A 5,761-nucleotide genomic window follows, 5' to 3' on the forward strand; every position below is an offset into this window, starting at 1 on the left:
ATATGGACTACCATGCACTCCCGCTTGTGGACCATGTCAAATCGAAAGCTGTGAGAATCCACATAATCAACCATTGCAGGAGGAAAAGTGTGACTATGACTATTTGTAAACCGGGTTCAGATCAAAGGCACATTTCAGGAATACATATTATGAGAATTGTAATAACTTTTTACCAGTAATCAGTACAGTATGCTAAAATGCTAACTAGTTTCCTAGATTACCGGAATAACCTGCTAAGGATGAATAATGATGGAGTCATTGGCATTTTCATAGTTTAGCGGCCATATTGGTCTGGCATCTTGGATTTTGTAATTTTGTATTCACTTCACTTATTAAAACATGCTATATAGATTCCTAGATCCCCAAACCATGGGGTTAGACACAGAAATTACTTGTCTAGGATGAATAATGAAGGAGTAATGGGCATTTTCATAATTTCGTAGCTATATTGGTTCTCCATCTTAGATTATGTAAGTATGTAACCACTTCACTATAATTCTGATATGCTAACTGGATTCCTAGATCCCCAAAACATTGGGTTAAGCACCAAAATTACCTGTCTAGGATGAATAATGAAAGAGTAACGGACGTTTTAAGGATTTGGTGGCTAACTTTGACGACATCTTGAAAATCAAAACTTTCTCATGGTCATACTGTGAAAGACTTGGAATATGTTATTAAGCGGTAGGTGAGCGGTAGGGTGGCATTAGGAGTCACTTTAACTTTTTATTATTACAAAAACTGAATGACAATCAATGTCACAAGCACTAAGGCTAAGCTATACTAAGCTAAAGAAGTCCCTGTAATAATTATTTGAGAAAGCAGTATGTTGGCATTTTCTATTGACGAAAGAGCTTTTGGTGAGTCTGAAAATAAATTTGGCATAATTCCGCGGGAGAAATGTAAAGCTCATGATTAGCAGGAGTGCGAAGGCCCTCAGAGCCGTTTCTCTATCTTTAACAGCACGAGAACAAGGGTGATTGAATCAAGGCTTTTTAGCACGAAATATAGAGAAAGTAAGTGGATTGTGAGCTGGACATACACAGAGGGGTCTCTTTCCTGGAAGCAATAATCACTCTACGGGAAATCGGAAAAGTACATCATCGGGTCATCGTATCGCGTTGACGCGGAATGCCAGAAACAGCGCCTTTTCGGTGGGTCCTGAAGCTGTTCAGGAGTGATAGGACAGATTCGGGAATAAGACTGTGATCGTAGGAGCACAAAGCAGAGAACAGTTTGCCAGAAAAAGTTGAAGGATTAGGGGTCCCCAAGTAGCTGTCGAGCAGATTAATTCACCAAAGCGTGCAACCTCGTAATGAGCCAATAGGCTGTATGTTGCCTGCATTTACATGTTTCCATGTTTCCATGTATCTCCAAGGCGGTCGGGGATACGTGTAGGATAATGAACAAACTGCACAAAATTATTGAGGAGAGCAAAGTGGTAGGTTTGTTCACCAGGCTGGTCAATAAAGGAGGATGAAAGCCAAAGTATGTGGTGAACATTGAAATCTCCTAAGAAGGAGGTTTTAGCGAAGAGAGAGTTAGTCAAGATGTGTTCCACTTTAGAGTTCAAACTGTCAAGGAATTTAACAAAATTTTTAGTTTGGTTAGGTGAGATAAACAGCAAAAACATATATAGTAATACAATGGATGTACACAAAAGAAGAAAAGAAAACCCAAGGAAAAAGGGAGAACAGAGAGAGAGAGTTATCGCTCCAATGGTGCCTTACATTAGAGTGGAGGTCTAAGAGTCCGTGGGGCGTCAGAGGGGACGTTGCTTTGAACAGACGTTACCAGAAACCTACTGAATGACGAGTTGACTTCATCTTCCCTTTATATTGGCCGTGCGTCGGAAGGTTATCATTTCGTGATTTACTGGCGCTTCATTCGTGAACGGACTGCGATGTGCTATGGAAGAGCCCCCTTTGGTACATTTCGGAGCTATAGGAACACATTAGCAGTCCGCATGTAATTTGGCATTATTTATCCCTGCTTCCAGGTTATTCGAAGGAGCTGCATCGGGTCAATCTGCCTCCTTTGAGTGCAGCTGGGAAAAGCACCTTTACTTCGTAAGTCAATGCCTTCCTTGTCCCTTTTTGTGTTTTGGAGATGGTGCGGTTATGGTGCCGCCTCACAGGATGAAGCCCGATGTTAACTCCGTGTGGGCACCTGAACCGAAGAGGCCTGGCAGTGGAGAGATGAATAAGGGGGTACAACTACAACTGCTCTTGTATGACCAACGGTACTTCTCAAAGGCAGGTAGTTATAGGTAAGTCAAACCAACTGCATCCGATTGTTAACGCCAATCGGATGCAGTTGGCTTGGGTACTCTGGTTGATGAGCGAGTGGGGCTGAAATACACCCTGGGCTTCATCTCTTGTTGAATGATTTATACGCTCTTACTTACACATGTGAAACTGAAAATAAGATTTTCTATGCCAAACTCAAATCCATATCAGACGAGTGCCGCCAGCCGCCCGTGACACCCCTTTTTTTTTAATGGCTGTAGTTTCTGCCATTTCTGCCAATGAGTTGGCTAAAGGACGTGTTGGTCTCAGTAACTCTTGCACCAGGAACACCAACAGCCCTCTCCCTCTACGACGCTGATTATTTCAGGTTCTTGGTATCAGTGATCAGAGCTGAGCCACAGGAACCAGAATACCAATGCTGCATATGTAGGTAAAGGGATTGAGGAAGCCCTTGCCAACACGCGTTGGAGGAGGCATTTGGCAAGTTATCCAAAAGTCGTCCCTGCTCTTTGGGTTGTTCCCATAAGGTCCCGAGGTGAGAAAGCCACTCATAAAAATTGTGACATGAACAAGGTGATGGAACCTGGCGCGAAGTACTTAGAATGATAAGTGAGGCTGTGTGGAGGTTCGCTTTTGGGAACCCCTGGCGATGGTGTTTTAGGGTGACTGAGGCTTCTCCACCCCTCCAACGGCTAACTGAAAGAGTAATACTACAACTGCTACTACAACAACAACACATCACAACAACAACAACTACTATTTCTTCTACTACTACTACTTATACTACTTCTACTACTACTACTACTACTACTACTACTACTTCTACTACTTCTACTACTACTACTACTACTACTACTACTACTACTACTACTACTACTACAATTACTACTAATGCTAATACTAATACTAATTCTATTACTACTACTACTTTCTACTACTACTATTACTACTACTATACTGTAATTTATTCCAAAGGACGACTAATATGAGCTCCTGCACCCAGATGTAGGATTTCCAACCACCTTCCTTGTTGATGACTAAACCAAATTCTGTAAGTTATTTAAGAAATTAAAATATTATAGCCCCTCAATATTTCACTGATTCTTTTCTAAATACAGATTTTATAAGTACTTTAACTGTATAACAATTATTGCTGATGACTTTCTGATCAGTAACCAAAAAAAAAAAAAAAACCCTGCACGGTAAACTCAGCGGCAGAAGATAAGATTGGTGACACTTTGTTTCTTCCTCACCATTTTCATGTCCGGCATGGTCACTCTTATGGACCTCCAGCTAGGCAAGTGATCGCTCACATAAGGGTCATTAATAAATTATTCCTCCCCTCTGTCTGTCTTTTTGTCTGACTGAATGTCTGTCTGTCTGTTTTGCTCTCTTTTTTATTTCTTCGTCGTTTGATCTTTTACACACAGAGAGAGAGAGAGAGAGAGAGAGAGAGAATCTTTTTGTGTGTGTGTGTGTTTTTCTTCCTTATATTTATTTGCCTTTGATTGCCTTTTTTCTTGTTGAAAAATATGACCACACACACACACACACACACACACACACACACACACACACACACACACACACACAGCAGTGGCTGTGTGGTCTGCATCCTCATTGGTGATGATCGCTGGTGACCTGGGTTCAACTCCCGCCCACGGCTACAAGTTGACAATTTTAAGATATTGCCGAGTGACAATAGACAACCAACATGTCATCTCAATAAACACCTATCAATCGAACTGCAACGAAACTCTCTCTAGAGCAATGGTTCCCAACTAGAGGTTCATGGACCCCTGTTTATATTTTCCATGTATAATATGAAAGTATGTAGGCCAAACTGATAATTATTATGTATGTATATACCATCTTACTTGATTAATATGCCTCGTGAATGTCCTATAACTCTAAAAAAAAAATTAGCTGGCGATGAGACAAACAGCGCCAAAGTTTGACGTACCTGGGCCGCCAAATCTTTACCCTAACTGTGGAAACAGTTTGTCGCCAGCACTCCCTCAAGCACTCAGCAGTGTTACAAGGTTACGGGAGAGAGTGTGGGTGGCTTCCAGTCAACACATTACAGCAAAAGAACTGTGGTGTACAACGGGACATTTAACTAAGCACAAATTCTATATAAAGAGGTTTTCAACACGTCCCAACCTCTGCGATGTGTGAAAACAACTCAGTCCACCAAGGCCCATTTGTTGGGGATTGATTGATTGATTCAGTCAGGTGCATAGGTGAAAGAAATGTTCAAATTGGGTTAAAAGCATGACATTTGGCAGAAAGTTAGACTAGACCCTTATGAAGATTTTCAGATATGGGGCCATCTCAAACTCTGCCCAGGAAGTCAACGGCAGCCATTTTATAATATGACCGCCAGTAAAACATATATATGATTTAAGTCAGGGTCATTTCTTCAGCATAACATGTTTAAGTGAATAAAACGCTTTCTTTATGAAATATTCATTATGAAAGTAAGTTATGTACTAACACAGTTGTTCACCTCAACGTGTCATTGTTAAAAACAATATTACACCAAAAAAATTCAAACTTCTGCACGTTCAGAAGTGCATTCATCACAAGCAAGTGTTACTGGCTAGGTTTCGCAGTCACCCCCACACTGACAGAGAGCAGTACACCTCAAGGCTGCCTTGTTACACTTGCAGCGACATCTGCAGCCTTTTTTGCATCCACAGCATAGCAGCTCTCGAGAGGAAACACTGGCCTCAAGAAGGGTAGTCCACAGTGGTTTCCATTCTGGTGGATCTGTCCAACCCCAGTCTCCGAGAGATGGAAGGGCAGGAGTGGCATTGGCATGCCCCCAGATGCATAGCTGGGCGTTATCGCGATAAGTTATCGCGATACTTTATCGCTGATAACAAAATCTGGTTATCGGCCATCCGCTACTTATTTAAATATATATCGGTATCTTCGATACTTTTGTAACCAAACTAGCGATAATCCCTACATTTTTCCGCCTCTCAGAAAACAAACGTTGTCTCCTCCCTACTGCGCATGCGTGGCCCAGGCGCCCGGTGTTGTATGAAAAAACTTCGGGGTATGAAATATCTTCGGTGAAGAGATTTCATACTTAGATCATCAATATTAAAAGACTAGGTTATTTTTTAATGTTAGACTCAAAAATCAATATATCAAAGAGAAAAATCATTTAACTTTGCCCAAAAAATGATTATTCACTGCCTCAAATTTGATATTCCATATTCGTGTGTGAGCATGCCATGGTATTGAAGGCACCCGGTGTTGTGTTATTTGGTGTCCCATCGTCAAAAGCTGGCGCTTTTGTTTACAAACACTGGTTTCTCGTGAACTACGCATGTTCAGACCAGTAAGCGTAGCCTTGTACAGTCTCACAAAGCTTTTTAACACATTAAGAGTATATAGTTACTGGAAGACTGAATCAGACAAACAGTACCACCATCCTCGCTGTTTCTAGAACGACACTCTGTACATATTAATACAACTCGTACAGAGTGTCAGTCTAGAAA

Source organism: Eriocheir sinensis, chromosome 16 (assembly GCF_024679095.1).
Source record: "Eriocheir sinensis breed Jianghai 21 chromosome 16, ASM2467909v1, whole genome shotgun sequence".
NCBI lineage: Eukaryota > Metazoa > Arthropoda > Malacostraca > Decapoda > Varunidae > Eriocheir > Eriocheir sinensis.